The sequence below is a fragment of the Strongylocentrotus purpuratus genome, unplaced genomic scaffold (genome assembly GCF_000002235.5).
Source record: "Strongylocentrotus purpuratus isolate Spur 01 unplaced genomic scaffold, Spur_5.0 spur5_scaffold_18, whole genome shotgun sequence".
Classification (NCBI taxonomy): domain Eukaryota; kingdom Metazoa; phylum Echinodermata; class Echinoidea; order Camarodonta; family Strongylocentrotidae; genus Strongylocentrotus; species Strongylocentrotus purpuratus.
The window spans coordinates 32,496,354-32,507,647 of NW_022145603.1; positions in this window are offsets into that span (position 1 = coordinate 32,496,354).

The following is an 11,294-nucleotide window of genomic DNA, read 5'->3' on the forward strand; positions in this document are numbered from 1 at the left end:
AATTTCCCCACACTATATTGCAGTAAGACAAATGGGGTAATACTATCGAGTTGTATAATAACATAAGAACATTCTGGGGAACGGTAAATCTTAATTTTGATAATACTCCAATGCTTCTAGATACTTTCAAAGTTACATTTTTAATGTGGGTCTTCCAGTCCAGGAATTCGTCTATAGTAACACCAAGAAAGGATAGTGAATGTACACGTTTAAGGACTATGTTGTTAACAGAAATGTCATTAATGTCTCCGGGAACTCTCTTGTTCTTTGAACGAAATATGATGTAGTTTGTTTTCTCTTGATTGAGAAGTAATTTATTACTCTGAAACCATAAAAGCAATTTACTTAATTCTTCATTCACCAGCGCAATCAGTCTGTGTGCATTTTTATGGGATATGACAACTACGGTGTCATCTGCGAATAATGAAAACCGAAAGACACTAGAACTGTTGACAACATCATTAACATATAACAAGAACAGGAGAGGTCCCAGTACAGACCCTTGCGGTACCCCACATGATAGTTCTTTGAAGTTGGACTCGACACCATCGACCACCACATATTGCTTTCTACCCATCAAATATGATCTAAACCAGTTTAAGGCTACTCCTCTTACGCCATAATAAAACAATTTATCAAGAAGAATGTCGTGGTCGATGGTGTCGAATGCTTTTGAAAGATCCATAAATAGCCCTAAACAAAAATTACCATTATCTAATGCATTTATTACATAATCTGACATATTCAATACACCATGAGCGGTCGAATGACCTTTCCTAAATCCAAATTGTTCATTAATTAATATCTCATATTTGGTAAGAAAACTATACAATCTATTATACATAAGTCTCTCCAACAATTTGGAAAATATAGGTAAAATTGCAACCGGTCTATAATTATCTATATTTTGTTTACAGTTTTTCTTATATAACGGCACTACTTTTGCTATTTTAAAAGCATCTGGAAACACTCCAGTGGTTAATGATTTGTTGAATATGTCACATAATGGTTCCACACAACAAAAGATTGCTTCTTTCACTACCCGAGGGGATATGTCATCACAACCACTTGCTTTAGATGGATTAAACGAAGCACAAATCTTTGTTAATTCATAAACGGTAGTTGGCTTTAAAAACATGGAGGCAATATGTTGTGAACTGAGATATTTTTCATAATTCTTATGTAAACATGGAATGGAATTTGATACTTTTTTACCTATACTGGCAAAATATGAATTGAATTCCTCAACAATCTGCTCACGCGAAGAATACTTATTTTTACCAGAAAACATTTCACATGGTATAACATTTTGCTTCTTATTACCAAGTATACTATTAATTTCATTCCAGGTCTTTTTCATATTTCCTTTACATTTCTGAAAGATATCATAAAAATATTGTTTTTTAGTACTTCTTATAACAGATGTTAGTTTATTTTTAAACACAGTATATTTCATTAAGGAATTCTGATTTGGTTTGTGTAGATAAGCCTTATAAAGACGATTCTTCTTTTTTACAGAATTAAATATACCGTTTGTAATCCATGGTTTACGGAGTTTATGCCTAGTTTTGTTTTCATTAACTAAAGGGAAACAATCATTATACAAAGTGGTAAATTTCTTTGCAAAGTAATCATAACTAGCATTTGCATCACAATTTTGATAAATGGCAGACCAATCGATCTGTAATAATCTTGTTTTGAATTTGTGCATTCTATCATCAGTTATCAATCTCCTTTTAACTTTGACATTGTTATTTACTATGTGCTCTTGTTCTTTTGTCTTTACTTTAATCAAACAGTATATTGGGAAGTGATCCGATTAAGGTTCTGAATTGCTAAAATTCGATAGATTCTGGGGGATCTGTATTATGCTCGCGCATTTGCGCATACTTTTGCTTCTCCCTTCCCCCGTTTGGAAAATCCTGGATCCGCCTCTACTATTTATCATTCCATGTTTTGTGCTTGGCAAACAAACCCCTTTTGTAACCAATTATTTTATATTCCTTTGTAATAGCTATGCTCGCTTGGATGTTTTCCATTATTCTATTATTTGCTCCTAGAAGTTGACACAATAGACATGTTTGGTGTTCTGTTTGAAGATTAAGGGTGTAAGTTCATGCGTGGGAGCGTGCCATAAAGCGATCAGTGTTGATCTTGACTCAAAAAGTTGTGTAACTGTATAACTCTGACAGGGCATATGTTTTGACAGCGAAAAGTAGTTATTTGTTCATTTATTATTATTATTTTATTAATACTATGAGCACGCCATAACGTTGTTTCACTGAGCGCTCTATTGAAAGAACAAAACTATTAATTTAATCACAGAACATATTTTAGCCTAGATGTAGAATAGCTTGTAGCTTAAGTATGTATTCAATAGTTATTCAAATTCATTCATTACATTCTCATTCATTGCTTTGATACTTTTGTGTGTTAGTGGTACACAATTAGCATTTAATTCTATTTTCCGGTCCCATGTATCCTTTCAAAGTTGAACATTCACAGTTGATTGCTATATTAATGTACTTTTTTTGTGTGGATAATAAAAAATTCAAACTTAAACTCACTCAAACATGCAATTCAATATTTACCACAATGATCTTTTATGCAATGTCTATCGCTATATGGCAAGCGTGCAAATTATAAATGCTTATACTTTCATAAACTTGTATTACTTCCATCATCCCCATCGCACTTTGTAAGGGATGGGTTTTTTGTTATTCCTCCAAAGAAAATTCTTAAGATTAATGGATCAATTTGTTTTAAATTTCAGATTAAGGCACATTGTGTACCGCGTTATATCCAGGGAAAATTTGGTACATAATGTGCCTTACCAGACAATCTAACAATGTGCGACTTCCCGGCCTCGAGCGCCGGTACCCTTTATGAAAACAAACAACAGTCCCACTCAGTCTCTTTCTTTAAAAAAAAAAATCGATTTAGCCTACATCGACAAATTAAGAAGCACTTTTTTTTTTATCCCAACAATTTCGTAACGACTCAGGCAGCCGCTGAATAGGCGAGGGGTGAGGGGTGGGGGGGGGGGTTGGAGCAAATTTTGTTTCGTGTGAAAATTTGGTTCATCAATATTTCGTTTCGTTTTTTAATTAAAATAAATAACTAAGGGGGGGGGGTCCTCCAAAACACACACATACAGAAGTTAAAAGGGGGTGTTCAACCCCCCCCCCCCCCCCCCCCCCCCCCTGCGTACGCGCCTGTTCTAACTTTAGTTTCATGCTCTTAAATAATTTATTTTACATGTAGGTCATCAAAAACAGATTTTGGTACCACATTTTTGACCCTCAAAGCCTCATACCGAAAATGTATCATGACTTTTTGGTACCGGAATATAGCGATTAACTGTGCTCCCATTAGTTTAGAAAACAAGTTTCAAGCAATCCTCTGACGGTCGTGAGGAACTGATTCTTCGTATTGCTCAAAGTAGGTTTTCTTCACCAATCAAACATTTTTAGCCAAAATATTCGATCTGAAATGCAAAAAAAACAATGGTTGGCCCCTATGATATTACGATGTCGCATTTGGGGACATTTGACCAAACATTCAAATTTTATACTAGAATTCAGGATTTTTAAAAAGGGAACTCCGTTTCCCTCTTGGAGCAATCTATGTATATGTACCTAACTACCATGCAAGCAATGCAGACACTATTTGCTATGATTACGATTGTCTGGCGTGTAGTCTGGACTTTAACACTGGAGAGCTTTTGTGGTATGAGTTGAATAGCAGCAGGTAAAATATACCTCTCCATCGTTATACTCGAAAATGAATAGACATTAGTGGCGGATCCAGGTACCAGGGGGTACCCGCTGCTTCCCCCTCCCTACACCAAACGAAAGTCAGAACGAAAAGAACGGGGAAGAAAATTATATGATTTGATGACCTTTTTTTTGGGCGGGGGGTTGTATGAAAGTGTGCGTGCGTCAGGTAGTCTAAAGGCAGAAACTCCAATTTGGCACGTTAAACCCATTCCTGAGCAGAGCAATGATTTGTCAAAGTCTGGCAACCAGCTAAAGTAGAGAGCCTATAAACAGCATTCTGTCAGCCTAGTCTTAAAGTGCAGACACTGTTACGCTCAACAACGATGGATTGTGACTGCACTCTTTGCGTAAACGTAGCCTTTTGGCTGTGTGCGTGTGCATGATTGAGTAGGTGTTCGCCGAGAAGTCTCGGCGCCTGATTACGGTCACCCCCCCCCCCTACCACCACCACCCAACCCCCACCGCCCCTCCTCGGAAAGAGATACATGTGAAATTGAAAGCAAGTCAAACAGAATCCAAAATTTACTCAAACTTTTGACTGGTGCAGATATAGATTAGCCACGGTGTTAGCGCATTCGCGTATATGAGGTGTAGCTCACTTTAAGACTCAACGTTGACATGCATGCAGCAGCAATTTTTATGCGAGATATATAAAACTACTAGCAGGACCCGTGGAAAATCCACGGGATTCTAGGGGGGGGCGGTAAATAGAAAGAGGCCTATGGGCTATCGAAAATAAAATTTGATTATATTTCTATAGGGTCTAGACAATTTTTATAATATACGCTGTTTGACCATGAATGGCGCACCATAATACCCGTTTTAATGCATTGATTTGATGAAGGAACTGTATCATAGTAAAAGTATTATATCCAGCATGGCTATGTTTTTAAACGACCATCTGAATTTTCTTGTGAAAACTTTACTTTGAAAAATGATTATCGAAATTCAGCATAAAACTATACATGGGCAGAATAATCACAATCTAAGCTCAGCTTTCATACCTCTATAGTCACGAAACTATATTGAAATAGGGGCAATAACAGCAATTTCAAAGTGTTGTCGAGTCTCAGCTCACACACAGTCACAGTTCCGACAGTGCTCGGCAGCAGTGGCGCACTACACTGCCCCTGCGTGGACTCGAGCCCCACGGCAGCTAGCTTGCAACTGGACTGTCAATTACGATGAATTTCTTGTGAAAACTTTACTTTGAAGAATGATTCTCAAAATTCAGTAAACATGAACAGGATAATACCAAAGTAACCCTGCTTGCATACCTCCCCAAGACGATAATCCAATTGAAACCAATTGAACACCAATTGAAATTTCAATTGGTTTCAATTGGTTTCAATTGGTTCCAATTGGACCAATTGGCCTTAATTTGGACTTCAATTGGTCCAATTGAAACCAATTGAAATTCCATTAAAGTTTAATAGGGCCAAATGAAATCAATAGAAACCAATAGGACCAATGCTAAATAGAAACCAATTGGACCAATAGAAACCATTAGGACCATGATAAGACCAATAAAAAACAATAGGACCAATATAAACCAACAGAAACCAATATAAACCAACAAATCTAGGCATCTCATGAATATTCATTATCACTTTACACGTGTCACAGAAAAATAAATTTATCATGATTTGTTAAGCAAAATATGACAATGCACATCAATTTTGTGATTTCTTTTTTCCTTCGGCAATTATTAACCAATAGATTATTTTGTCTGATCATGTAACAATTACATTCACGTTTTAGCAATAGATATATTGATTATTATGATTACTAACCAAGAAACATTATACATATTTTGTATATATTTGTACGAGCCTGTATCACTGTAAATGCAACTCTTTAATTCACTTCAAATGATCTATGTGATGAAGTTAATGCAAATGAGATTGGAATATACCTAATTGGTGGACAGTTGCCAATATCGATTATGAAGTATCAGTCTTTTATCACTGGTTCTTCTAACTGGATTGATTTACCAATTGAATCCCCATTGAATGCGCCCATTGAATCCCAATTCAATACCAGTTAGCAACTTGGAGTACATGGAAAGTGAAACAATGGGTACCCATTGAAACCAATTGGCAATTGGTCCCCATTGGAACCAATTGGCAAAATTGGTCCCCATTAAAACCTATTGCCAATTGGTTTCAATGGGGACCAATTGCCAATTGGTTTCAATGGGTACCCATTGTTTCACTTTCCATTTACTCCAAATTGTCAATTGGGATTCAATGGGGACATTCAATGGGGATTCAGTTGGATTTTCTTCTTGGGATTCACGTAAACTATATACAAATCACGGCAATCATCATAGAATCAGAGTCGAAGCGACTGAGCTGTGCGTGTGACGGTGAGCGTAGAATCATCGCACACATTATACACATTATACACGTACGTTCGTACACGAAGTAGGTCCGCCTGGCCTACAAAGCATATCCTATAAAAAGACGCATAACACAGGTAAGCCCAACCCGTGAGAGCGTGCATTTTCTACATGCCATCACCCGGGTAATTCATCTGTTAATGTGTATTTCTCTTACATGCTACAAAGCATTTCCTATAGCAAGATATCTAAACTCGGGGTACGCCACACCCGTTACTACGTGATGTGCTACAGAAGTAGATTCTCGTCCGCTGTGTGTCTCTTTGTTGATTGCACAGAGGGCGGATGCACGCCTTGCCGACTCGCTCTCGCGGGTTCGTTGCCTCTTTGCAATCCACGACGCCTGCCGTGCTCTCGGCCGCCCGTCCTCCCCGGGACCCCGAAACCGCGTTTAACGGCATGGACGTCGATCGCGGGGTCGAGGTGGCACGCGGGTTACGGGAGACAGGCCTCGTGGAATTGTGCCGCCGTCCCCGCACCACGGCGGAGGCGGGCGCGGTCGGGGAAAGACGTTTTTGAGGAACCGTTTTGGACCCCCCGCGGCGATTTTGTGTATTAGTAATATAGATGTATCACAAAGCATCTGTACATTTTATTCCCTACTCTATTTAATGTAAGTTGTTTTAGAAACCACCGATCGTTGAAAGTAAACAATACATAAAGGCCGACGCCGCGGCATCGGCATCGGCGCGCCGGCTGCAGCGGGAGCGCGCAGGATCGCCTCAGTCATTTCAGGTCATCGTACTTGTCCGAGAGCCGAATAGACCGACATTATCACAACAAGGCCCATGACACAAGACACCGATGGCTCGTTAGACCGACGAAACAAAGAAATACAAAGAAGAAGATAGCAAGAATGCCGGTCTCGTTTGATGCAGCCTACGTCGAGAAATGTAGACAAATTAGCACAAGTAAATGCCGAAACAACTTTTATAAAGTTGTCGTATGTGGGGGTTTTCTTGCGAATCCAAGAAAAAAAAAAGAACGGTACTTTTGGAAGCAGATTTCAGGAGAGATTCTGTGATTATATATTAACATGGAAATAACAGTCATATTTTCTGATGATTGAATAATAATCATTGTGAATGATACATCTATTCTTGATTTTCTTCGAACTAATACATAAAGTTTGAAGCAACCTTCAGTTTGCATGCATACATTATGTTGATGTATCATGGGACCAAGAAAAACCTTGTGCGATCAAGAGGGTAAACTCAATAAAAATTATGTCGATAAATATCCCCGCGACTAGCTGATTTCGGCTCATTCTAACTAGTCAGCCATGCATATATTCTCTTTTCATGTATTTTTGCATTAGGTTCCATCGAAGCCTAGATCAGGTCACGGTAACGTACTATCATGATAACGTTCTACCAAACAACGCCCGTTTCTCACAAAAGGATCCGCCATTTTCTCCATGACTGTTCAATCGGTTAGTTTGATCGGGAAACTATAAGCACACTAACATGAATTATTTACTTGCTACCCTTGTGTAATGTCCCATTACACACAAGGTAAATTATTCGCATACAAAGCAGAGAGCTACATTTTAAGAAAACTTCTTCGCGTTTTGTCGCGGACATTTTTTATTCAATTATTTGCGATCTGCTTTGACAATCTACAATTCATTTTGAAGCAACAAACCGTCAGCGTTATATTTGGATGGACCGGAGCACGTTGGATTATGTGAAGGAAATCAGACGAATAAAGTGGAGATATCACACTAAGAGGGAAAAGACTGAGACGGATTCTGTAATACGGCCTGTAATAACATTTGAATTGTGCTCGCAAGTAACACTTTATTAAATTAGAATCATTCCTTTGCCGTATTAACGACTGAGCATAGTAGGCAAAGAAAAGTTTAAACCTGCAGGATAATAGATATATATATATATATATATATCTCAAGACTCAAGCTGTAAAACGGATAACTTCCAAGATGTGTTTATTAAATCAAAATGTAATTATGTAATTCTATGTAATTCTATGTATAACGAATCACATATGTAGGTGTAAAGGTCGGAGTAGTGACCGTCTGAACGATGATCGTGTTAGCGAAACCAACTTCTACCCCGACCTATTTAAAAATCCAGGAATAAGTCGCTAATTACATAGACAGTTGAACATTAGCAACAATGGTTGGATTCATTTTGTATCAAAACTATTCTCATTTATATCACGTTAGTAATGCATGTAGATTTCCTAATTACGAAGAGGGTCTTACCTAGCATCGTTGAAAACAAAGAATCATTTCTTTGGATACAGTGCCTTAATTGTAGATTATTGTAGATTATTGTAAATTTCCTCTCTTCTAGCAAAACTTTACACAGACTGTTCTAGAATGGCGGAGAAAAAAAAGTCAGTTTTTATCGAACCTGTAACATGTATTTTGCCTTTAAAATATGGTTTAATTCTTCCGGTATCTTTCACTCAATCGTTTAAATTGTAGATAATCATACAAGTGCTTGTAATCCTTGTATATTTCTAATTACCCATTTATTTTCAAACAGGTGATGGGTTTATATTTCACTATTTCATGGTCTCATTTGTTTTCTGTGCAAATCCGATATATCCGATGAGCAATGAGCAATATACATACTTGAACATCAAAGTTGTATACGATGTGAAAACAAATGATCATCAATTAGTTTATTTCACAAATCGTTGTATTTTGTTCTAAAGTTTTATATTTTAGATTGTTCTAAACTGGAAAGGGTAAAAGCACTTACTCAGAATTGTTTTTTCAGTTTGTTTAAAGCTTGTTTTAAGCATGTTTATATGTTTTTCTTCAAGTGTCGACATTACAAGTATATGTATCTTTCAACTTATCAGTCTGATGCTATTAGATGGTGGGTTAGTTCTCTTTATATATTTAGGGATTTTAAGGTGTAAATTCTTATTCATATCCCATTCAAAATGCCATACATCTTAATGATTGTGTGCATTCCTAAAAACGAACATAATTAGATAGATCATGTCATTGAAGTCAATATTTGATATGCTATGAAAACAAACTATACATTTTTAAAAGAAAAATAGTGTAAAATTATTCCCTTGTGGATAAATTAAACATAGACTCTTCTAAAATTGTGTAAGTTTAACAAGAATAATTACGCACGATTTGTGTCTGATGTTTCGTGATCAAAACAGTGCTAAATTTTCTGTCGAAGCGCTTGTATATCCGAGATCCTGAGAGGTTATTTTAATTGTATCAACTTTGTATTGTCCGAAACGCAGTTAACCTAAAACTTGTACGATTCTCAACTGTAAGCTTCCTGGTTTTTATAGATGCATTATTGTTCGTTGTTGTCTAATTTAAGGCAAGGGCTAAAAAGCACGATTAGCTTTAACATGATTAACTTCAAAGATTGAACTACCTTTCTTCCTAAAATAAAAGTTATTGAATAGACCTTAAATCCATCGACTCGTCTCCTTTTTTACCAGTTAGAATCACCGATGGTCTTGTGTGGTTGATGTTCGAGGAAGACTAGAGCCTTGTTCAAAATGAGAGAGAATACATTGTGAAAGACTGAGTATTTACATGTAGTTACGAGTCAGAGCAGTGAGACAGTTTCCGTAACAGTTATCTTAAAGCGTACACAATTATTTACATCATTATTTTCATGGAAATCAAGGTTTGAACCCTGCCGCCGGCTGGATCCGCCCCTGGTTCATGTTGTGCCTACATGTGCCCATTGGAATATACCTTCTCCTTTATCAAAATAAACGGTCCTTGCTGAACATTCAGCTGACTGAATGCCTTGCTCTTCTGAAAAAGTTTAATTTCTGAAAAATACAGCAATATCAATTCATAACAATTAATGCCCTCATGATTTAAAGACACGCATGAGACCTATCACTCATTGGATTTCATAGTTTTCATTTTATACATGTTATGATCAATACATTTTCTGGGCTTTTAACCGCAAAATCTGGCTCACATGGATTTGTACATGCCATACAATGGTGCTCAGTGAAGCGGGTTATGGATGGCTGTGATAAATATATGATTTAAAAGCACCCCGGCCCCTGGATACGTCACTGATGTCTATACAGTGTTCATGCATAACGATGAAGAGATTTTTCTTTACCTGCCTTTCAACTCGTCCACGAAAGCTCTCCTAGGTTAAAGTTCAGACTACAAGCCAGACAATGGAATTATTTCATTCGATTTTTTTTTAAATTCTTCCATCAATAGCAAGTAGTGCCTGAATTGATTACACCGGGTATTACTTCAGCGGAGCAGTAAAATCCCACATTTAGGCAATTTACAAAGAGAAAGCAAATTTGAACTGACGGTGGGGGTCACAAGGTTTATAATTTTCATGTCAATGTGACATATTTAGTGTCGTCATTAAATTAATTTTAGGCGCAAGAGGGCGTCCGTTTTGAATTGTCCATGAATAGAAATCCGACCTTCATAGTAAAGAACTTTCATAGACATTTTTACTTGTCTGCTTTCCTGATTTTTCTGCTTTCTATGAAGCAGACAAATCAGGGAAGCATACAAGTACAAAATTTGCATACAATCGGACAAGAACTACCGAACATTTAACCTTTGAAAAGTTGTAATCAGTATACGTATCTGAACTTAACATTTTCTAAATTGTAATGTCTCTGTAATGCAGTGCCAGACAATTGTCTCATTTATTCCAAAACACAAGATTACTGAAATATAGATTCATCTGTCAAATTGTATTACTCGGGATGATCTTTTTCCTTTAAGAGGACTTATCATAATATACGATCTAAAGAGGCCTATATCTTGAGTAGTGACCCAAGGGAGACGACATTTAGAAAAAAGAGAAATTAATGACATTTGTGTACACGACTAATGGGAGTATTGTTAATCCACTGACAACATTGCCAATTTGAGAATTGCATAGCTACACTGATCTCATATTTCAAACATTCATAACTCTCCTATTATTAAGCTGATTGATTGTAACTTTCGCCATTCTATTTTACTGATTTTGTTTCGCTTTCATACAAATGGACTAGTTACACAGATAGGAATGCCCTAATTAACCGTGTGCATATGACCATCCGAGAGGGAAAATTATATTGCGATAGAATGCCTTGCTCTTCTAAAAAAGTTCTATTTTTGAAAAATG